Genomic DNA, 25,934 nt, shown 5'->3' with positions numbered 1-25,934 from the left:
AAACATCCATGAAAGTGAGAAAAATACTGTTTTTCCATTCACACAAACATAAAACATACAACAGACATAGATTGATGATGACATCCATGAAAAACATCAATTAAATTGACCAACACTCATAACCGTCCAAGAAACATCCATAAAAGTGAGAAAATTCCTGTTTTTTCAAGTGAGAAAAATTCTGTTTTTTCATTCTCAGTGAGAAAACCACAACATAAATCATAGCAACTATTAAATACGTAACCTAACCTAGGTACCTTCCCCCCCCCTAAACCCCAAAAAACAATCGTATAAATATTGTAATTCATTGAGAAACCACGGCTTTGCAATCATTTATCTATAGCGGTCTCCTGCGAATAACCCGTTTGACGGGTCTCATGACTGGTTTCCTTGATACAGTCTATCGCGGTGCCCGCATAATACACCAGTACCTAATCGGTGAATATATTGGAATATTGAGGGTGAGGAGATTTCTCCTTGAAATTGGACCCTACCTTAGGAGCCAGGAGACAGCCTCTGGAGCCAGGGATGTCATATGGAAGAGGGCAAGAAAGAATTTTAAACGAACTGGGCAAAAAAGAGAAAACTCCCACTAGTTTCTAAAGTCGTGGTTTCAACAGTCCCCTTGCTGAAGAACCCTTATCTCTGGAGCCCTTCTTCCAAGAAAACTAGACAGTTTTTTCTCCCTAAAAAAAGTTAGGGTAGGATTTTCGAAGAATTACAATCATTGAATATAGGGACGATATTTAAGGAAAGGGGATTCTCCCTTAAGATGGGATCCTACCCTAGGAGCCAGAAGCCAGCCTCTGGAGTCAGGAATGCCACATGAAATAGGCCCGTAAATTTTAAACTAACTTTTCAAAACAGGAAGAACCCTTATTATTGTCTAAAATTTGGGTTTCAGTAGTCCCTTTTTAGTAGAATCCCTGTCTTTCCCCCCTTTCCCCCAAGAAAGACTGGAATGTTTTCTTCAAAGCATTGTCCTTCAAAAGCAAGGTAGGTCCTTCAAAGCATCACAATAATTAAATATATAGGGATATTGAGTAGAGGAGAGGTCCCCTTGAAATTGGATCCTGCCCTAAGACCCAGGATCCAGCTTATAGAGGCATGGATGCCATATAGAATAGGGTCAGTGAATTTCAACTAACCTAGAAGGAGACTTTTTATTATTTTTTTAAAATTGGGTTCCAACAGTCCCCTTTTAGAAGAATACTCGTTTCTGGCCCCTTCCTCCAAGAAAAGCTGGAATGTTTCCTCTGCCTGAAAATTGTTAGGGTAGGGTATTCAAAAAATTACAATAATTGAATTTATGGAGGATATTGAGGGGGAGGAGATTTCCCCTCGAGATTGGACCGAAGACGTGCTGAAAATTTTGAAAAGGTGTGTAATAAAATACAATTTTTCCGATCATTCTTTCTTCATAGGAGAAACACACTACCTTCTCCATCTCCACTTGAGGACCAGACTTCTGTCCGACTAATATTATATAAAGTCAAATGGTAGCCTTGTTGCACCTACACTGCCCAGAATAACGTCTCTCTTTAGGAGAATTTTATAGTTTTCTTCCCTTAGTTGATAACGGAGGCAAATTGAACATTTATATTTACTTTTACAAAAAGTTCATAGCCCTTGTATTTTCTAAAAGCAGGTGTTAACGTTCAATGGACTTCATAGTTCTGAAAATCGTATTGAAAAAAAAATAGGGAGATCCGTATTTTTCACAAAATGGATAGCCATGAACGAGTTCATTTTTGTTATTTTCATGTTAGTTCCTATCTAGCCACCAGTCGTGGAACATAGAGAAAAGGGTCGTTCCTAGAACAGAAATTACATAACTAGAGCCTTTTTAAGTAGCAAGGGAGATCGCACCTGGGCAAAATAGGGTAAATTGCAATTTTGCCAGAACAAGAACTACATTTCTATCCAGCAAAAAATCCACTTTCGTCATTCTAGACTTGTCTGTACCAAGTTTTGGATGTTGGAAATCACTGTAATATGTTTTTACTCCCTGCATATATCAGGTCCTATCTAAGAAAGTATAGTAGATAGAAACATTCTGACTACATCATTGAACTCGCCGTGATGGAATCAAGTAGTCCCAATCTAAGAAAATATGGGGGGGGGAGGGCAAAATAAATTTTTAAAATATGAGGGGGGTAATTTCGTTTCGTATTTTTTCAATGAAAATGGCATGTAAGGGGTACTTATCAATTAAAATATGAAAAAGAGCAATTTTCGAAATCTAGATGGATCAACAGAAACATCTGAGAAGGGAAGCAAGGGCTTTCCTTCCGTTAAATTTTCAAATGCTGTCAGGAAAACACTTTTTAAACTCTACTAGAAAAAGGGGAGGCTTCAGGTACACGAGAACTCTCTACATAATTAAGGTATCTCTAGATACTTTGAACATGAACAAAAACTAAATTGAAAATAGTCATTTTGCAAATGAAAGTTAAGAGTGACGTTCCAACTTTTAACCACCACTGACGTCCACGTTTGGGTAATAATACAGTGAATAAGCAACTGTTTGTATTGGTTGTATTTGCAAATACTTTTAGAAAATATTGTTTCAACTTAATCGTAAAAAGCTGGGCTTGAGCTGGGAAAAACTTTTAACGAACACAAGTTTCTTATACGTAGGGGGCTACCCCCTCTCAATCCCTCATTCGTTACGCTAAAATTTAGCTTGTATACATCTGAATGCGTTAGCAATGAATGCCTTGACATTAGAGCAATGTAACAGCAATATTGAATTTATTATTTCAGCTTAAAGAATGAAAAGACTTATTTAGTTGTATTTACTTTAAGATTGTTTCGGTTAAATGTTTTCAAAGACTAGCTGATAAATAAAACTGTCAACTGACAACTGTCTATATTTGTTAATTGTCAAAAGCTCTCAAGAAAGCACTTGTCAAACATTAGCAAGAAGACAAATACACCACATTCAAGAGACACACAGAGACAGTCTCCAAAACGGGTCTTGCAGGCCTCCCAAGAAGAATAAAAAAGGGCATACAATGCACTTTGTGTTCGGAGAGAAAGGATTGAGAACCCCCCTTTGAACATATTCTGAGGACCTCTCCAGTCAATTTAAAGCAAAAATTGTGTTTATCCCTAATATTTAAGGTTTTTCTTCTATTTTGATCAAAAATAATAAGAGATTAATGTACGAATCGTCTCTAATATGCTAATGAAAGAACTGACGTGCCTCTTTCTCTCCACATTTATTGGCCATATATCCGTTTTTACAGATAAATATAGTTCAGTTTATTGTCCAATTTAGAATACAATTATGTTGCTTCCCGGGGCTGTTCGACGGCATCTTGCCCTTTAGAAAAAAGTGGGGGGGGGATTCATCAAAATTGAAAAAAAGGTTGCATATGTTAGCTAGATGAAGGAGTGGAAGAACAGTATAGAGCACGGAATCCAGGGACATGCCTGCGCCCTTCCAGAGCTTCGTAAATTTGACAAAAAAAAAAAAAATGAGACAGAAACAGTGTTGCATCTTAAGGTGACAAATGCTGCTGTGTTGCTGTGTTAATTCTCGGAAAAATTTCATAGCTAATGAAAAATTTAATTTGCATTTCAAATTTTACTCGAAATTTTTACCGTCTTAAAACGCATATTTAATTCATAGCAAAAATCAATCCATTTGTCCATTAATTTAATTTTTTAAATATGCCCTGTTTGCCCCTGTTACATTTCCTCCATCGATGTAAGCCACAAAGAGACGACCTACAGCCTTAGCAGGCCGTTTGCAATTTTATTTTATGTTATTTAGATTACAAACTTTGTCTTTAAAAACAAATCATGCGCATTAGAGCGCTAAGGTGAATCAGATTTCCTACACTATAGGAGCCAGGAGCCACCCAAGAGGGCAAGAAAATTTTAAACTAACTGTGTAAATAAGGGAGAACTACCGTTATTTGCTAAAATTGGGTTTGAACAGTCCCCTTTTCAAAGAATCTTCATCTCAAACCCCTCCCCCCAAGAAATACAGGAACCTTTTATGCCTGAAAAGTGTTGTGGTGGTTTTTTCAAAGGATTACAATCATTGAATAAATGTAGCATATTGATGGAGGAGGAGATGCCCCCTCGAAAACAGATTCCACCCTAGGAGCCAGGAGCAAGCCTCTAGAGCCAGGGATGTCAGATGGCAAAGAGTCAGGGAATTATAAACTAACAGTGTAAAAAAGGGAGAATTACCATTATTTTCTAGGACTGGGGTTTCAACAGTCCCATTTTAGAAGAATCTTAGCCTCAGGCCCCTCTCCCCCAAGAAAGACTGGATTTTATTCTGCCTGAAAAATCTAGGGGTATGGCGTTTGAAAAATTATAATCGCTACTGGTGCATTATGCGGGCACCCCGAAGAAGTCAAGTTTGGTTAATGCTAATGAAATAAAATAAAATAGGATGAATATATAATAGTTAGTAATAGGATGAATATATAATAGAAACAAATTTGGGCTATATATTTGCACATTAGGGGGGGGAATAAATCAGAGCAACTATTAAATACGTAACCTAACCTAGGTACCTTCCCCCCTAAACCCCAAAAAACAATCGTATAAATATTGTAATTCATTGAGAAACCACGGCTTTGCAATCATTTATCTATAGCGGTCTCTTGCGAATAGCCCGTTTGACGGGTCTCATGACTGGTTTCCTTGATACAGTCTATCGCGGTGCCCGCATAATACACCAGTACCTAATCGGTGAATATATTGGAATATTGAGGGTGAGGAGATTTCTCCTTGAAATTGGACCCTACCTTAGGAGCCAGGAGCCAGCCTCTGGAGCCAGGGATGTCATATGGAAGAGGGCAAGAAAGAATTTTAAACGAACTGGGCAAAAAAGAGAAAACTCCCACTAGTTTCTAAATTCGTGGTTTCAACAGACCCCTTGCTGAAAAACCCTTATCCCTGGAGCCCTTCTTCCAAGAAAACTAGACAGTTTTTTCTCCCTAAAAAAAGTTAGGGTAGGATTTTCGAAGAATTACAATCATTGAATATAGGGGCAATATTTAAGGAAAGGGGATTCTCCCTTAAGATGGGATCCTACCCTAGGAGCCAGAAGCCAGCCTCTGGAGTCAGGAATGCCACATGAAATAGGCCCGTAAATTTTAAACTAACTTTTCAAAACAGGAAGAACCCTTATTATTGTCTAAAATTTGGGTTTCAGTAGTCCCTTTTTAGTAGAATCCCTGTTTTTCCCCCCTTTCCCCCAAGAAAGACTGGAATGTTTTCTTCAAAGCATTGTCCTTCAAAAGCAGGGTAGTTCCTTCGAAGCATCACAATAATTAAATATATAGGGATAATGATTAGGAGGAGAGGTCCCCTTGAAATTGGATCCTGCCCTAAGAGCCAGGATCCAGCTTATAGAGCCATGGATGCCATATAGAATAGGGTAAGTGGATTTCAACTAACCTAGAAGGAGACTTTTTATTATTTTTTTAAATTGGGTTCCAACAGTCCCCTTTTAGAAGAATACTCGTTTCTGGCCCCTTCCTCCAAGAAAAGCTGGAATGTTTCCTCTGCCTGAAAATTGTTAGGGTAGGGTATTCAAAAAATTACAATAATTGAATTTATGGAGGATATTGAGGGGGAGGAGATTTCCCCTCGAGATTGGACCGAAGACGTGCTGAAAAATTTGAAAAGGAGTGTAATAAAAATACAATTTTTCCGATCATTCTTTCTCCATAGGAGAAACACACAACCTTCTCCACTTGAGGACCAGACTTCTGTCCGACTAATATTATATAAAGTCAAATGGTAGCCTTGTTGCACCTACACTGCCCAGAATAACGTCTCTCTTTAGGAGAATTTTATAGTTTTCTTCCCTTAGTTGATAACGGAGGCAAATTGAACATTTATATTTACTTTTACAAAAAGTTCATAGCCCTTGTATTTTCTAAAAGCAGGTGTTAACGTTCAATGGACTTCATAGTTCGTTAATCCCAGTGTTCTATGGATAACTGAGTAGGACGGAAACTGGGGCCCCAACTATGAATTACCTAGTCCCCAAGTTTGGCTTTTATAACCAATATTTGACTAAATAAACCCTCGCCTAGAAAACACAGAGCTGCTAGAGATTAATAGGAAAAATGCTGACCCCCCAAGATTGGACCAAAGAGACAAACGTGATAATTTGAAAAAGTTCTGCCCAAACTGTACTTTCTTACGTTTTTTATCCCCTAAATGAAAAGCTATCTCCTAAATAAAATACAAAATTAATTCCTCTTGCAGCGAAAATTTTTGCAGAACAGACCTTGAATATCAATTATTCTCTGAAGTGACCCATGAAATATTGTCTTTCCCCTTAATCTTAATATTATGCGGTTTTCTTTTTCTCTCACAAGTTATGTTGGCAGTAAATTATTTGGCAACACAGAATTGGCAATGTTCCCTTTTTCTATTTTTCATTACCCCATTTTTTAAAGATTTATTATCCTTCTGCTTTTGTTTTTCAAGTTCGATTCTTATTTTCCCGCTTTGTTGCTGGGAAACAAAACAGGGTTGTAAAAGCGTCATATATAGCTAAACTAGTTGGAATAAAACAAATAATTAAATTGGCAGTCATGAAACAGTTCGTGGTAACGAACTGTGTAAGGAGCGACCCGGCTCAAAACTAAATGAAAATCTAAAAAACGAAATTTTGATAGCAAAAGATATATCAAAGAATTGGCTTATTATGCTGATTTCAAATGTATAAGTTTCATTAAGTTTAGTCTTACTCATTAAAGGCTACGAGCCTGAGAAAAATTGCCTGATTTTTGAAAAAAGAGGAATATACCCCCAAAATGTCATAGAATCTTGATGAACATCACACCATGAGGTTCAGCGTATCAAAAAACCCTAATGTAGAGGTTTCTACCTTCTATCTGCAAAAATGTGGAATTTTCCAATTTTTTTTCTGCCAGAAGAAAGATCACGGATGCGTATTTATTTTTTTTTTTTTCCAGGGACGATCGTATTAACCCAGTTGTCCTAGAATTTCGTGAGAGGGCTCATTCGAACAGAAATTAATAGTTATTGTACCAATTTTTAGTCACCAAAGAGATTAGAGGGTAAGTCGGCCCCCGCCCCCGTCCCTTTTTTCCCAAAATCGTCCGATTAAAATTTTTCCCAGGGATGATCGTATTGACCCAGTTGTCCTAGAATTTCTTGAGAGGGCTCCTTCGAACAGAAATTAATAGTTCTTGTACTAATTTTTAGTGACCAAAGAGATTGGAGGGTAAGTAGGCCCCCTCCCCCGTCCCGTTTTTACCAAAAACGTCCGATTAAAATTTTGAGATATTCATTTTTTTCATCATAAGTGAAATGACTGATATCTATGCTTTTGGATGTAAACTAACCCTCCCCCCTCCTTCACAGACCCAGGAGAAAGGTCTTTAAGTTATAAAATTTCCCCTTTTTTTATGCATATGTATTTATTATTGAGAACAATGCATACATTTTCGTATGAGGGGGGGGGACAAATTTTCTGCAGGGGGTTTTTCCACGTGAGAATTTCCCATGGGGAGGGAAGTTGCCGGGGGGTGAACTTGTCAGGGGATATTATACACTTGGGGAATTTGCCAGAATTCCTAAACAAAATTATTTTTATGTCTTTTCCGTCTCAATTTTACGCGTGGAGTTGTTAAAGGTAATTGTCAAGAGTAATTTTTTACCGGGATTGAATTGTCTAGAGAATATTTCCGTAGAGAGGGGGATTTCTCCATAGAGGTGGGCCAGATTTCCTGGCATTATTTAGAAAAAGTATTAAAAATCAAATAAAAAAACTAGTTTTTCAACTGAAAGTAAGGAGCAACATTAAAACGAACAGAAATTATTAAGTATAAGAAGAGGATTGCTCCATCCTCAACACCTCGCTCTTTAAGCTAGAGTTTGAATTTTGTCTCAATTCTTTAAAAACGACTCCTGAAATACAATTAGTCGTTTAATTAGGTCGTTTAATTAGAACAATAAGGAGCTTTTTTAAAAGTACTAAAAACATTAGCGTAAAGAGCGAGGTGTTGAGGAGGGGCAATACCTTTTATATAAATAGCAAATATATACCCTTCATATATGTAATAATTTCTGTTCATTTTAAGTGTTAATGTTGCTTTTTATTTTCAGTTGAAAAAACTTGCTTTTTTACTTAATACATTATATGTCCAACAGCGTTCATAGGATAATCCAAGGGAAAGCTCTTTGTTGTTTCTTTTCAATTTTTTGCAATGAGAATATAAAAAAGCCATTTTTCAAAAACCTACAAAAAAAATGTTTTTTCAAAATCTATAGGTAGGGGAGACAATATTGTTGTTTTTTCAACTTTTTAATGGAAATATAAAAAAAAGCCATTTTTCAATGAAAATCCTAACAAACTTTGAGATCTAGGGAGGATAGACATAAATCTTCAGAGAGTAAAATTACCCTAGTGTTGCCAACATATCCGACGGCACCCGTAGGATAATTCAAGGGGAGCTGTTTGTTGCTTGTTGTTTTTTTCTATTTTTTCATTTTGTTTTTCAATGAATATATCAAGAAAAGCCATTTTTAGAAAAACTTTTAAAAACTATTTTACAAAATTGATAGGGGGAGGGGAGGTTTTTTTCCTTTCAATGAAAATACCCCCAAAAAAATCATTTTTCGGTTAAAATACCTAAAAAGGGTGTTTTTTTAATCTAAGGGGGGACAAAGTTGTCCTCCCCCTTAGTGTTGCCAAGTATCCATCGGCACCCAAAGGTTAATCTAAGGGGAAGCTGCCCGAGAATATTAAAAACAATTCGTCACCGGAACGCCAAAAGGTCATATCCAACATTTTTATGACTTCTGAGATAATTGCCAAATATCATTTGACAAGCTGATCTCAATGGCAACATCAGTAGAGACACCTAGATCAGGGGGATCAAGGTGTGATTGAACATACATTACCCTGTTGATCCTCTCTTTGAGAAAAGCTTGGCAAACGGTTTTTGGCAATTATCTCAGAAGTCTGAAAATGTCAGATACAACCTTTAGGCGTTATAGCGACGTTATTACAGCGTAACTAACTAACATTAATTGAACTGCTAGCTAACAAAAGTACCTAACATTAATTAAACTTCTATGTTAATTGAAAAACTGATATCTTATTCTTTTCATTATATGACTTTTTTCGCAAAGACTTTTCTTGTTAGAAATCCCGAAAACTCAGCCCTAAGAAAACTTTTCAGAAATATTTGGAAACTATTGACAGTTGCACCAGCTGCGGGGTGGGGGTACATTTTCCCCTCTAGATTTCCCCCAACATTTCGAAAAAACAAATTTATGCCCCTAGATTTTAAAAAATACAACCCCCATCCATAAAACTGAAATTTATGTTTTAGCTTCACCACCCACACGTCCACACAGACTTAGTTTTAGAGGACGGATGATTATTTTTTTTCTTGGATGGGTTGGATGTCCCAAAAGCCTACAAACACAACACCACCAATTAATTGGAAAGGATAGAAAGACAATCACCATCCTAGACATTGAGAAATGCTTTTTTTATGTTTGGATTGCAAAAAATCGTAAACACTGAATTTCCCCCCACCCCCTTAGGTTTAAAAAGTTTTTATTTTAATCCTTTTCCCCCTCATTTTCGAGATTTGGCTCCCCTGTACAAACCCTCAAACATCTCGAATTTTCCTTTGGGTGACTAGTCTTAGGAATGATAGGATATTTATTTAAAAAAATTAGCTATAGCAATCCCGGAAGGGTGAAATCCATATTTCAAAAGCATAGTCAAAAACAAAAGTCCAAAACATTTTGACAGAAGTCAAAAAACAAAACTAAAAAACATAGTCAAAAACAAAATTCAAAAACATAGGCAAAGACAAAAACAAAAAAAAACTGGTCAGCTGGAAAAAAACGAAACAAAAAACAATTGGACATAAAAAAGGGTTGTACAAACCCTTACATTGTCTGAGTATTCCTAAGGAAAGTAGTCTCGGGTTTGGGAATCCCCCTACCTCCTCTGCGTTCAGGAACGTTTAGTCCTACATTTTATAACAGCCCGATTTCAGTATCATCAGAGGGGGCACCAGCTTTAATAAGTCATTTACACCAGGAGGCACTTGCCAAAGGTGGCGAAACTGTGCCAAGTGTTCAGGGACTGTACCAAGCGTGGGGGGATTCTCTGGCACACAAAGCGCTCAAAGATATACACCGGGTGGTGTAAAGTGGGCAACCCCTCAATATCCTCTTCACATTTCTACTTTTTCGTGCTTTCCCTTTCGATGAACAGCAAACAGAACTTCATGTTTACGGTCTGCCAAATGTCTTCTAGAAAGATTTTTAATTAATGCTTTCTTGTCCAGATACATTAATTATGATCATCCGTTAAGTGCTTTAAACATAAAAATTCTTTCGAATATTATTTATGCCAAAGTCATAAATGAGAATTATATAGACCGAACCAGACTAGCAATTTTTTGTAAACATTCAGATTAACACTAAAAAGAAAATAAGAGGAAAAACTAATATTTTCTTTCGGATGTATACTTTTTTATTATTAAACTAAAAGATTTCATTAGAAGTGACATTAACGAATCGACTTTAAGAATAAGACTTATTTTTAATATTTGCTTTTCGTGTGACACTACAAGGTTGCTAAGATGGCTTGCTCTGCCACCAAGGGGGCACCCGCTTTCGGAAACCATATACACCAGGGGGTGCGCGTCTAGCGTGGCACGTTAGAAAAGGCGCAAAGCATGCAGGAAGCAGTGCCAGGCGTAGTGGAACCGTGCGGCACAAGTGGCGTTCTGAGATGTACATCAGGTGACGGAAAGTGGGCACCCCCTCGTCTGCCGTAGGTTCCAATCAGCCATTTAATATTTCATGCAGCCCAAATTTCTGAAAAAATCACATTTTGGTTATCATCTTTTACAAACATCAATGAGGCTTTCTTCATAGGCCTACTCGTTCAATTGTAACACTACGGTGGCTGCATATGCATACATGGATACGTGCATAAAGATGGATAAAATGGGAAATTTCTTCTGGGAAAATTGGCAAAAATAAATTTTCAACCTTTTCTTAAGCTTCCTCCGTTTAAAAAAAATCATCCGATGCGCAATAGGCTTTATTCCTGTCTGCGCCTATAATATGTAGGCTTATAAGAGTATCTTCGTGGATAAGGAAGCATCAGGAAAGTTTTTCCCTATATAGAGGAGTCTTTAAAAAAAAAAACAAAAAAAAAACAGACTTTCGAGCACAAAAGTCCTGATTGTCACACAATTTCGTAAGCGATTATTTTTCAAAATTTACTTGGGGTGGGTCCTTTTTGCCAGTGTTATGGGAAAATACCCTTTACATCCCGCCACATACATTAGGTATGCAGAAGTGCTTTGGGAAAAACTTTTCGCGTGGACTGGCCAGAATATTCGTATATTGAGGGAAGGACTAGTCCTGTCCTTAGTAGGGGCTTATTTAGCATCAGATATCCATATTTTTGTGGACAGTAGGTATTTTTATAAAAAAAAAGAAAATTCCCAGGAGAGTTCTCAGGCACATGTATGTATAAACATCTTAGGGGAATTGTCAGTGTTTCATTAAAACTTACTGTTTTTGAATTTTTTAAATAAAATTTTACGTTGAAATAAAATTTTACAAATATCCGATTTTGAATTAGAATGCAATCCTACATCTAGTCCCCACTAAAAAAAAATATTCTAAGACTGCTGAGCCTATGGACAGATTTATTGGGAAAAGACAAGCTTATGGTGACAAAATTACCTACCAAATATACACAACAAGCTTTGACTATATTACTCAAATCACAATAACTTAAGAAAAACAATACGGCAACGACAATACCATGAGCCCTCCTCCCCATTCTTCAACTGTAAAAAATATGAGAAAGGTAGAAAATCTATGAGAAAATTAAATAAAAACCTTTTCTTGCGGTTTAACGTTCCCTATAGAAAAGGTAAGAAATTGAGGAGGAAATCTACAGAGTAGGGGTGCCAACTAGGAGGGGGGAAAGAGAGAAAACACACACTAAATCTTTGAAAAAAGTGGTATTGCCATTGAAAAAAAAAATCGAAAAGACTAAAATACCCCCCTCCTACATTTTAAAAAATACATTTTTTATCTTCATTTAAAAAAAATACCTCTCCCCCCTACTTCCTCATAAATTAGCGCCCGTGCTACAAAGTTAAAATTTTTGAAAGGACCGAACCTAAAGACACGCTCAGCATGCGTGCCCAAAACTTTCTTTTTTTAAAACTTCGTTTTGTTTTAACTACAGGCTTCTTTTATAATGCGAATTTGGTTTCCCTGCCTAAGTATAGGCCTAAGGTCTAATAATACAGACCTAAACAAAGTCAGGTTTTCATTAATCGATCACCTTGGATGACAGAGACGCCTTCCCTAAATGGCAAATACATGATTAATAGTATACGCCTAGTGATAAAATTGGCCAATCAATGCTCAAAAGAAACCCCCAGATCTTCCAAAAAGGTCTACCAACCTACATGGTTTTTTATTTCTATATTTTTCTCAGAAATTTTATCAGAGTTGTTCAAATGGCGTAAATTGTGTGGGAAGGGCAGAGGTGTTGAGCAGAGTAATATTTAGTCAAGTTGGAATGTACTTGGAAATAAACTTGAAATGAAATATAAATGTTAAAATACCTCCTATTTAAAACAAAGATACACACCAAATTTTTAGCATTTACAATGTAGCATTCACGAACATTGTTCAGACTTGACAAAAGAATGTTTTTATTTTTTCTTTGGGGGGGGGGGGGGGAGTGCATTGCAAAAAACTTTAAGAAACGCATCAATAATTGATTTATATTCATTTTTGCTACGTTTTTACGGGTTCCATTGTAACTGAACCCCCGTTTAACTGAACACCAAGCAACTGAACCCCTGTAACTGAACCACCGTGTAACTGGACCACCGTGCAACTGAACCCCCGTATAACCGAACCCCCGCGCAACTGAACCCCCGTCCAACTGAACCCTCGTGCAACTGAACCCACGTGCTACTGAACCCTCATGTAACTGTACCCCCTTTAACTGAATCCTCGTGCAACTCAACCCCATTTAAGTGAACCCCCCTGTAACTGAGCCCCCGTGTAACTGAACCCCCGTGCAAATGAACCTCCTTGCAACTGAAACCCCGTGCAACTGAACCCTCGTGCTACTGAACCCTCATGCAAGTGAACCCCCTTTAACTGAAGCCTCGTGCAACTCAACCCACGTGCAACTCAACCCCACTTAACTAAACCCCCGTGTAACTGAACCCCATGTAACAGTAACTGAGTGTAACCATGTAACTGTGTGTTAACAGAACACAACTGATGAGCGAAAAGTGATGAAAGAGAGGGGTAATACCGAACTCTCAGCAACCATTCTTGGGAGACATCTGACAGTTTATAAATGACCATGGAATTCCTGTGTTGTTTTAAAGTCACTTTTCTGTGAATAGGCAGCGTGGCGGCAGAGTGCACCTGACGACGATAACTCCCATCAGTCCAGTTTTTGTCAGGAAAAAATTACTCAGGGATAATTTATTGCTCCCGCTAGCATTATGTGCTTCTAGGTCCGGGCCTAGGGACCTAGTGGTAAATCCAGACCTGAGCGTGCACATATTTCCTTTTGGTGAATTGACTTTCCCTTTAAGCACTCTCTGAAAGTTCCAACTTAATACACGAATCCCTTTTTGAGATATGTCATTTTGAAAATCTGTATGCACATAGTGTCTTTTGATTTAGTTCAAGTTCCACCTCAACTATCTCATTCTGTCAAATTTTCAACTTGATATGCGTAGCCTTAATAGTGCTAGTTTAATAGTAGCAGAGGTCGTAGCCTAGTAGGAGCAGTAGAAGTAATAATAGTGTTGAATTAGTAGTGGTAATAGCAGTATTAATAGCAGTATTAGCATGTAGATGCCCTAGAAGTTTCATCTTGATACGCTAAGCTGTTCCAAAAGAAATAGCTGATACACCTGTATCAGCAATCCGTATGTTATTGCAAGTTACCAATTATTAAAATTTAAGGTTTTTATAGAAGGGATGATCGTAAAAACTTTGAAGGAGGCTCATTCGATTGGGAATTGAAAGTTCAAGTTCAATTTTGAAGAATCAAAGGTAATCACAGGACAATCAGCCTTTCCCTATTAACTGACCCCCCCCCAAAATACATCCGATTAAAATAAAAATAAACATTTGGTTCAAAAAAGTCTGAAGATCAAATAACCATGCCTTTGGGGTTAAGAATCCCACCAGCAGCATCTTGGGTAAGTACTGCAAGTTAAGCTAGTTGCTCATTGCTAATACACTAGGTTTTTGTAGAAAAAAATTTGTATGAACTTTAGTGGGGGGGGGGGGCATTCGATTGGAAATCAAAACTTCCAGTGCACTTTTTCAGAGTTGAATGTGATTGGAGGGCTTCCACCCCACCCTATTTTCCCCCCAAATACATCCGATCTAAATTTTGGGACGGCCATTTTATTTAAAACAATTTAAAGGTTAAATAACTATACTATAGTTAAATAACTATGGTTCATAACCCTATTGTGTTTTACCCAATGTAAGCACGGTGGTTGAGTTGCACGAGGGTTCAGTTGCACGGTGGTTCAGTTACACAAGGGTTTAGTTGCACGGTGGTTCAGTTACACGAGGGTTCAGTTGCACGGTGGTTTAGTTCCAAGGGGGTTTAGTCCCAGGGGGGCCCAGTTAAATGGGGTTGAGTTGCACGGGGGTTTAGTTACACGAGGGTTTAGTTAAATGGGGTTCAGTCGCCCGGTGGTTCAGTTGCACGGGGGTTCAGTTACAGAATGGTTCAGTTCCAGGGGTTAAGTTGCTTGGGGTTCAGTTACACGCACACAGTTTTACGAGTCAGACAAAAATTTCGGGGGGGGGGTCTTCAAACCCGTTACCCCCAGGATATGGCATTGGTGGAGGGCAAGGCACTGTAATCCAAATTTATGATTTTTTACTATTGGGTCCCGCCCCCCTAAAACAAAATTTTTTGCATAGGTGCCTGGCCCAAAGATCTTGCAGACAAATCCTATCAATCCAAAAGAATCGATGATCTTGCATAGCATTCGCCCAGATAAAAGAAAAGGACTCTATTTTAGAACCGCAAAATTTTAGTTTAAAATAAATGACATCTACATAGTTACTTAAACTATATGTTATCGGTCTTTGATGTGGCTTTTTACCTGGACAATGGCAAAAAAATTGCATGATTCCTCACAAGTTGAACCTTCTCAAAAGTATAATTTCGCTCTGTCAAGAGGTCACACACCGTCAGTCGTAAATCCCCATCCTATTAAGCTGCCTTCTACGAGGCCTTCCAGGCCGTTTTACGTTTGAGTAGAAGAAGGAAAGGATTTCACTTGAAATTAGGCCCAAATAACCCCTTTTAGAAATTCGATTATGTTTGCCCGTTGTTTGGGCAAAGCCCTGGAGTAGGACCATGAGTAATTTGAGAATGTGACTACTTCTCAGCCCCACCCAGTAGAAAGAAAGGGAAAAAAGTAGATATATCATACGATCAAAAAGTTCATGGTAACGAACTGTAAGTAAGAAGTATAATGCGGCTCAATAGTAACCAAAAGTCTAGGAAACAAAACTGAATTTTGATGCTGATTCAAAATATACAGAAATCATTAAGTTTAAGGTTACTCATCAAAGGCTAAAAGCCTGAGAAAATTTGCTCAATTTTTGGAAAAGGGGAGAAACACTCCCAAAAGTAGTCATAATGAAAACCACATCATTAGACTAAGCGTATTAAAGAACACTACTGATGAGGTTTCAAGTTCCTATGTACAAAAAGGTGGAATTTTGCATTTTTTGCCAGAAGAAAGATTACGGATGCATGTTTATTTGGCTTTTTTTGTATGTTTTCTCCAGGGGTGAATGTATCGAACCAATATACCGGAAGAAGGCTCAGATGATCGTAAATCAAAAGTCCTAATGCTCTTTTTAAGTGACCTTGGAAGGAAGGGAGGCAGCTAGCCCTCTTCCCACGACCCTTTTTTCTCCAATGTCGTCCGATCAAAAGTTTGAAATAACCATTTGGTTCAGCAAAGTTGAAAGATTTAACAACTATGCCTTTGGGAATAATATGATTTCCTGCAGCCCCTGGGGAAAGAGCTGCAAATCACAAAATTTACCCATTTTTTACATATAAACTTTTTAGCGAGGATGAAACTGTCTGGAGGGAATTTCAAGGGGAGAAGGTATTTTACGTGGGAGGAGTTCCATGAAGTTCGTCACTGGGACTTCACGGAGGAGTTTCCAGTGAGGGGAGAGAACTTTTCATGAAGAAGGAGCCTAATTTGCCGGCATTGTTTGAAAAAACAATCAGAAACTAAATAAAAAAAAAAAAAATATTTTTTCAACAAAGGCGAGCAACTTCAGAAAGAAAAAAAAAAATTCAAAATAGGGTCATAAACAGAAACAATATCCAAGGTTCTCAGACATAAGCATCAGTAAGACCATTTATTTGAGATTAATTTAAAAGCTTTTCCCACAAAACAAGTTTTTAAAGAAAAGTGAAGAGCTACATTAAACCAAACATGAGCAGAAATAGAGTCAAATATTTTTCAACCGTAAAAATATCATAAATCATCTTCAACAAATAAATGAAACATCAAACTAACAGAAATTACAATAAATAACCCAGTCAAAGTCAAAACGAGCAAAAATAACATGAGTAAGATTAAAATCCCCTAAAATCCCCCATGCCTTCTCAAGAACAGGACCTAATTTGTACTTTACTAAAAAAAAAAAAAAAAAAAAAAAAAAAAAGACCATGGATTGTCAGTTTAATATACATAATTATACTGATATTTAATCCTTAAACTTTTTAATATTTTTTATTTATTTAAGTAAAAAAATGAAACAATTTAAAATGCATTTTGTTTGTATAATCATTTTTAATAAACAGGTTTTATTACTATTTATTAACTCATAAATTTTCATTTATCTCTCTAATTAGAGAATAGAACAAGTCTAAAATGCATCTCCCTTCCCAAAATAATTTATCTGATTGTTTATTGATTGTTTGTTTAAATTAAATTTTTATTTAAAATTAGTTCTTCACTGTTGAAGTTTAACTATTTATACTTTTCACATATTTAATTGAAAACAATCTGAAGAGTTTTATCATAGGATTGTTATTATATTCATAGGAATTTTAAGGAAAAGAGAATTTTTCCAATTTCTGGAGGGAAGGGGCTTATTCATAACCCCCGACTAGATTTCGCATTAATAAAAAAGGCTATCAGTTTAGTAGTCCCACTCTCGTGCAGGAAATTCTATAAAATTTTGGAAACAACTTTTGAAAAATACTAAAATACTTACTTGTAACATTCTTAAATGCGGACCATTAAACTTTATCCCCCCCCTCCTCAGTCCATGTGAACAAATATAGAGCCTAAATTATATATACTCAATGAATTTTCTTTTCTCCCCGCCACTTGTTTACCATTTGCCTTTAAATTAACAAGAAGAAAAGAGTCGCGCTAATGAAAAATCTTTGAGTGTATATAATTTTTGCTCCAAATTTGACCATCAGGAGGGGGGAGGAGGTAAACTTTAGCAGTCCACATCAATGAATTATATTTTCCTCAATTTTATAGTGTTTCCTTGTGGAGAGCGAAAGTACTAACCTGGTATGTCTTTTTTATGTGTTATTTCATAGGCACCATGATTCAATCCAAGTCTCACCCACGCTTTAATTGACGTTACGACAAAAGGGTAGGAATTGGATAGAAAAAAAAAATAGGCTACAATTCAATTTCCCATTCAATGTTCGGTAAATTTTTCGCAGATCATATTATTGACTTACAAATAAAGTAAACATACCACTCGATGCCATTTTGTATGCTCTTTCCAAATAAAATAATCATTTTTGTTGGAATTGAGTTTACCCCCCCCCCCCCCTATATATACCAATTCAGGGTATATATTTGCACATTAGGGGGATGAGGGTAAAGTTTAAACTTACCTCCCATTTACATCAGAAATAAAATTTACCCCCCCTCCCCTAATCTGCAAATAAATACCCTGAATTGGTATATATAGGGTTGGGGGTAAAATTCATTTCCAACAAAAATGATTATTATATTTGGAAAGAGCATAAAAAAGGCATCGAGTGGTATGTTTACTTTATTCGTAAGTCAATTGATTTGCGAAAAATTTACCCAATGTTCCCTCTAAATATAATAATTAACGTCGTCATGATTGCATCTCCGCCCCCCCCCCCTCTTCCTCACGCATTGGGGACAGATTATTGCCCTCGGATCTTTAAAAAATAAATTCGTTTTTTTGCCGATTGGCTTTATTTTGTATTATGAACCAACTGTTGGTAAGATACAAGCAAACAGGATAATGGCAAATCCAGAATATCAATAAGTATTTTTTATATAGCCTGGGGTTATATTTGGCTCGGTTAGGGAAAGGAAGTTGGGGCACAATTGCGACGACAGTGATTATTATATTGAGAAAGAGCAATGAATGGGGAATGAGCTGATGTTGCAAAAAATGAGCAATGAATGCTATATTTTTTTTTATTTGATTACTGCCCTATAAGTAATCTTAACCTTAGATTTTAATAAATTATTTGAAAGTTCGACTATTGGAACGGTTCATTTTTTCAATTCATTTATTTCACAAGGTCTGCCGTAGAAAAAACAAAGATACAACTGCGTTATACCCACTCTTTTATAATCTCAAACTCAAGACGCGTTGAAGAAACCCGTTTCTACGGCATGATTCAACACACTGCTGTTGATGTATAGCGTGGTTGAATTGCATATACGATATTTAAAGTGTTGTTTTTTGTTGTTGTTTTTTTGGGGGGGGGGGAGGTACCTAGGTTAGGTTACGTATTTAATATATGCTATGCTTTGCCCCCACCCTAATGTGCAAATATATAGCCCAAATGGTAAAGTTCTACCAAATAATATTATTTAGTTAGGAATAAAGTGAATACACCATTCGATGCCTTTTTTATTCTGATTACGAATATAATAATAATTTCTATCGGAAATGAATTTCAGCCCCCCCCCCCTATATACCTAACCTAACCCTAAATTGGCATATATAGGGGGGGGGGCTGAAATTCATTTCCGATAGAAATGATTATTATATTCGTAATCAGCATAAAAAAAGGCATCGAATGGTGTATTCATTTTTGTCCTAACTCAATAATATGATTTGGTAGAACTTTACCGCCCAAATTTGTTTCTAACCTATTCTATATTCATCCTATTTTATTTCATTAGCACTAACCAAACTAGCAGTAGCCTATATAAAAGTGGTTATAAAGCAGAAATACCAAAAAAAAATAAAAAACGACAAAATTGCCCCCCCCCCCACTAGATTATGAAAAATGGATTTTAACTCCATCCCTAAAAATATCATAATCTGTCACCGCTTATCAGCAAAATCTTTCATGTAGGCTAGAACTGAATCTAGCCAATAAGGGGGAGCGGAATTGTGACAGCAACGCATTATATTTTAGACCCTGTTAAGTGGGGAATAGAATGACACTATTCTTTAGTTATTAGTGTTCTGTTTAGAAGAGGCCAAGCACAAGACACATCGCACTCTCAAAATTCACTAGGCTACAGTATGCCTAACCATTCAATAATGTTAAAACCATAAATTTGTTATTTCTTTCCTTTAGATATCAATTTTAAGATCTTGGCCCTATCCGACGGGTTAGTTTTAATTTATTTTTAAAGCGGGGAAGCCTTTTTTTCTAGGGATATTTTAACAACCCCTAAAAATATATCATCGAAATCAAAATTATTTTCATTACAAGCAAATATAAGCAAAATAAGCTCACCTCACGTTTATCATAAAAAAAAATTCAGAGTATCCATTTTTGTACATTCCTTCACTACAATCTTTAATGCTATTTAATTAAATATTAAACAAACAGTTAATTAATTATTTTAAATAATAGAAAACTCGATTCATCAAACAGGAAGTAATAGACTGAAATTCAGACAAGAAACTGAGCTATAATAAAAATCGAGTCGGCATTCTATGCCTGTTATGACGGGAAAACGCTTCAACAGCGCATGCCTACAATAATCGCTTTTTTCTCTCTTTTTTTTGAAACCGTCTTAGTAACAAAGGAGCAGAGTTGCCACGGGTAGTACTAAAGTACTACTTTTAGTACTTTACTGATCAAAGTAGTACTTCTTGAATATTTTCTATAAAAGCAGTACTTTTTCAATACTTTTTGTCAAAAATAGTACTTTAGACCGAAAAGGGCAATTTTACAAGCATATTAGAAATGATAACCAACAATGATAACCAAGATAACCAACTAGATTTTTTTTTATTGTTAAATTTCAATAAAAACCGATCTTAATAAATCCAGCTTCTTAAAAAGACCCAAAAAATCATTTTTAATGCTCCCTTCCAGTTTAATTTTTTAGAGTGGCTTGGTCTCAGTCTCACTTCCTCCAGCCATAAATTTGCATGGCTCCAACATAAAGATTTGAGGAATTCTGAGTGACAGAATTTTTGTTTTGTTTTTATTTTATCAAACAAAAAATATTTCAATCATTGTTTTCAGTTCCTATACGAAACATCAGTTATTTTACATAAAATGCCTTTTTTCCGTTTGTAATTTGAATCATAACTCTCCCAACCAAAAGAAAGCTGACAAAAACCATAAAAACAGACATAAATGTGAGAAAGATCCTGTTTTTCAAATTCTCACTGACAAAAACCATAAAACATCCTTAATTTGATGTTGACAACCATGAAAAACATCAAATAAATTGACCAACACACATAACCATCCATGAAAACAGACATAAAAGTGAGAAAATTCCTGTTTTTCCAAGTGAGAAAATTCCTGTTTTTCAAATTCTCAGTGAGAAAACCATAAACCACGTGGTCCTGTCACGACTGGTACCCCCCTTTCTACTTGCCTCTGATTCTTCTTGATACTCGCTTTCAAGATAGTCACTGGAGGTGACACCATGATTGGGTGATTCTCGGGGGAATTTTGGGTATTCGGGGAACAACATTTTTTATCGGGGAAACATATAGATTTTCGGGGAAATCGCCGAAAATTCGGGGATAGTGGAAGCCCTGACTACAGAGTACAACCTCAGCGTTTACTATGCCTGTTATGACGGGAAAACGCTTCAGTAAAACGGTTTTTAGTAAAAAATAAGGAGTCTATCTCAAAGATAGAGCTAAAGAGGCAATTATTTTTTTTAATTTTAGACATGAAAGTGAGTAGAGATAAGAGCAAAGAACGACATTTAAACAAACAAGATTTACCACAAATACGGGTAGTGTTGTTACCCCTCAGACTTCTTTCTCTTTTTCTGAAACCATCCTAGTAAAGTAGGAATTTATCTGAAAGATAGAGTTAAAGATTTAATTATTTTTAGAAATAAAATTAAAGAGCAACACTAAAACATAATAAGAACACAAATTATTCTGTATATGAGAAGACCCTTTTCCTTATGTTAAATAATTTTATGATAAAATCTACTGCTAAATAATTTTGATATACAACTGTAAAATTGCTTTAAAATTTGACTTGGTGAACTTGGGTAACTGCTGTTTTACTGAAATTAAGAAAAACTATGGGTTACCATTTATTAAAAAGAGTGAATTTAGAGTGTAAAAACAGCAGAAATTTCTAGGAATCAAAATATGAAACCTAAAAAAATAGAAAATACTGCGGATAATGAAATCAAATTCAAAACAAATAGAAATTACATTAAATTCGGTTAGTGCTGCCAACCCTCTAACAGTGGTGTATTTTTTTTAAATCCTGGAAGGGGGAGAATTTGGAGTCAATTTTTCAAAATCAAGTGAAAATGACAGTAAAATCTTAAAAAATAAACCCATTTGGTACCATAATTGTTCTATTAAGTACTATAAAGGTATTTTATATAAAAATATTAAGGTAAATGTGTACTAAATTTAATATGTAATATGTTAATGTAAATTTAAAAATGTATAGCCTATGTACTATAAAGGTAAATATACACTAAACAAAACTGATCTGTTTCTGTTGATGCTTGAATTGTGCAGGTTTATCTTAGCTTTGACAAGATTTTGGGATAACCTAAATTTCAGCTGGGGGATGCAAACTAAGGTTTGGGGATGGGGGAAAGCAGAGGCCATTGAGAGGCATTTGCCCCCCCCCCCTACTCCATATTAAATTACTCCCCGGTCCTAAAAAATTTTCTATGTTTTTTGAAAACGGCTTAAACACAGGAGTCTATCTAAAAGACAGAGTTACAAAGTCAATGTTTTTTTTTTCTAGAAACAGAAATGAGTTTAAATAAAAGTAAAGAGCAACATTAAATCAAAAAGAAATTACTCCTTATGTGAAAGGGTTTGCCCACTGTGTAATTTTATGACTAAATCAACTGCTATATGTATTATGATTTTATTAGATAACTGTAAACTTACTTTAGAATTTGACTAATTAATCTGGTGTGCTTGCAACAATTCACCCTGTTAATTACTTTTTAATTAAAATTTAAAAACGAAGTTTCTGCATGAATTTCAAAGAGTGAAATAAGAGTTTAAAAATAGCAGAAATACTACAAATGAAAAATTAAAACCTAAACTGAGATTACAATCAATTATGAAGCCAAATTTTTTAAAATTACTTTAAACACGGGTAGTGCTATTTAGTCCGCGAAGCCACGCCGGTAACCGGCAGTGCGCCACTGAAAATCTTATAGCACACCGCCACCGAATAAGCTTCAGTGCGCCGACGCCAATACGGTCGGTGGTGGCGCGCAACGGAATTCTAAGCGCCGAATTATTTTTTGAGATTACTGAGAGGCAAATATAGTGCAAAATCTACTATTTAACAGTAATTGTAAAAATTTTGAATCCTCTCAAAATGTTTTTGAATCTACTCTTAAATTGTAGACTTAAGACTATCATTCATTTGTTTCTGTCCTCTTTGCTACAATGCAATATTTTCTAATTAAAATGAGTTTTGACTAGCCATGATTTTCCTCGAATACCTTATTTATAAATATTTTAGTATATGCAAAAATGCAGCTATTCTTCAAAGGCCTTCTAGAAAAATTCAAATTTAAAATAGCAATGAATTCCTTAAAAGATTTTGTGATTTGTTTGCTGATGATCTGCTTCCTATGTTATCAAGATATGAACAATGCAGGTCCCTAGAACGGCGTTTGCCTACAAGTTGGAATGTGGCATATAGTATGACGCAAAGTATTTTTCAATACAAAGGTTCTTTGGCAAGTGTTTTGTGTAAAATTGGGAAACCTGACCATGTTGTAGATCATGAGGAATATGAACTAACGTGTGACCTTTGCTTTCTACTCCCAAAATTTTCTACTGCAATCGAGGACAGAAGAAGGCAGACAGCAGAAGTAGAGATGACCCTAAAGGTCCGAACAGTACCATGTGGTATATGGTTTTCTCACTGAGAATGAAAAAACAGAATTTTTCTCACTTGAAAAAACATGAATTTTCTCACTTTTATGGATATTTCTTGGATGATTATAAGTGTTGGTCAATTTACTTGATGTTTTTCATGGATGTCAACATCAATTCATGTCTGGTTTATTGTTTTTGTCAGTGAGAATGGAAAAAAAGGAACTTTCTCACTTTAATGGATGTCAACAGCAATTTATGTCTGTTTTATGGTTTTTGTCAGTGAGAATGAAAAAACGTGAATTTTCTAACATTCATGGATGTCAACATCATTTTATGTCTGTTTTATGGTTTTTGTCAGTGAGAATGAAAAAACAGGAATTTTCTCACTTTTATGGATGTTTCTTGGACGGTATGTGTGTTGGTCAATTTATTTGACGTTTTTCATGGATGTCAACATCAATTTATGTTTGTTTTATGGTTTTTGTCAGTGAGAATGAAAAAACAGGAATTTTCTCACTTTTATGGATGTTTCTTGGACGGTTATGTGTTGGTCAATTTATTTGAGGTTTTTATGGATGTCAACATCAATTTATGTCTGTTTTATGGTTTTTGTCAGTGAGAATGAAAAGACAGGAATTTTTTCACTTTGATGGATGTTTTCTGGATGGTTATGAGTGTTGGTCAATTTATTTGTTGTTTTTCTTGGATGGCAACATCAATTTATGTCTGTTTTATGGTTTTTGTCAATTGATTACATAATATCTCCGAAAAGATAGCACTACCCACTAATTTCCTATCTTATGCTCTATAAACAAGGGCTTTCTCACTCCAGGAACTATATTCAAGCTTTAGTTTTTGGGGTTTAGGAGGAAAAAAGGTACCTTGGTTAGTTTAGGTTATGTATTTATTATATGCTATGCTTTATCCCCACCCTCCTAATGTGCCAATATACAGCCAAAATTTGTTTCTAAACTATTTTATTTTTATCCTATTTTGTTTTATTTCACTAGCATTAACCAAACTTAACTTCTCGCATGTTCCCCAGATATTAGAACAGAACCTTTTTTCCTGCATTGCTTTAGTATAAGTGTGACATCCTTTTCACTAATAAATATCCATAAATTTTTTAAGGGCTATAGGATATATGTTATGAAAATTTAATCGATTATTATTGTTGTTGCTGGTTTGTCTGTGAGTCCAGGCAATTTTATTCTCATATGGTAGTCCAAAAGCTCAGCTGCCCTTGCCTGAGACTATAGGAAGGCAGACCTTAAGTTACTTGTTCACCGGCAAATCCAGGCAACTTGTTGGGTCAACCAATTTTGAATGAATTTTGTGGTAGTGTAACTGTCTGAGCTTATAAACTGGGTTGCCTGTCTAAGACTTTAGACAGGTAGACCCTATGCCACTTGAATACACACAAGGACAGGTATCTTTTCAGTCAACCAATTTTCAATTAATTTTGTTTTAGTGTAACTGTCTTGAGTTATAGATTGGGTTTTCTGACTGAGGACTGCAAGTCCAGGTGACTTAGTGGTCATGTTAATCCTAAAACTAGGTCAAAATGCCTTATACTCTAGGTAGACAGGCCTACTTGGAAAGTCTACATGAATGACAATAGAGATGACTAAGATTTTTGAGCTGACTCACAACAGACAATGTCTATGGAACTTGCTGATGAAGAAGCATCCTAAGCCTAATTTTCCTGGCCACATAAATTCTCAGGTAGGTTGACTAAGTTTTAGGATTGATATGTGACCACCAAGTTGCCTGAACTGCAATTGGAACTATGAAAGGCCATCTGTATGACTTAGTTGTTTTCTCTATGTATCACTGGGGTAATGTAATTTCTTTTGTATGACATTTTAGTGGATCATATATTCAATAAGAAAACCAAAAGCATTCTGTATAACTTTATTCATGTTTCTCTATAATAATTTGATGTTTAAAAAGTCATACAGAAGACTTTATATCATTCTCCATGTTTAAAGGAAACACAATATTGCCTATTGTTTTGATTTTATAGTGCTTTGTATATAAGAGTAAATGGCAATATTTGTTGCTTAGGGTATAAAGAAGCAATGACTTTAATAGGCCTAGTCAAACAGTGCTCACCCGAGTAATTTGTATTTCTAATATAAAAAAAAACATAAAATGTATGTGCTACTATTATATAGTAACTATGAGGTAGATTTATATCAAAATATTCAAGCAAATCACACAGCCTACTAGGTGTCATACCTTAGCCTACATAAGGTAGGCTATCAGTGGAAGTCATTAGGTCTGTAAAACTACAATAGGGTAGCCTATATATTGACACTTTCTTTTAGAATCATTAATGTTTACCTTTACACTGATTCATGGTTAAAAGATCCTGGAATGCCGAAAATCCTAGTAATATCAAGACTATACCTAATCTAGCCAAGCTCTTTTCAAGAAGCATTCATTAAAAGTATTTTTCAAAGAAAAGAGCTCTGCTGAACTAGGTTCCGATTTCTGTTTTACCAGAACATACAAGAAAACAACACTTTCTGAGGCTATATGCTGATTTATTT

This window comes from Artemia sp. Qi Xiang Cuo, chromosome 1, assembly GCF_049724085.1.
Source record: "Artemia sp. Qi Xiang Cuo chromosome 1, ASM4972408v1, whole genome shotgun sequence".
Classification (NCBI taxonomy): domain Eukaryota; kingdom Metazoa; phylum Arthropoda; class Branchiopoda; order Anostraca; family Artemiidae; genus Artemia; species Artemia sp. Qi Xiang Cuo.
The sequence above is the reverse complement of the archived record's forward strand: the minus strand, read 5'-3'. Positions refer to the sequence as shown.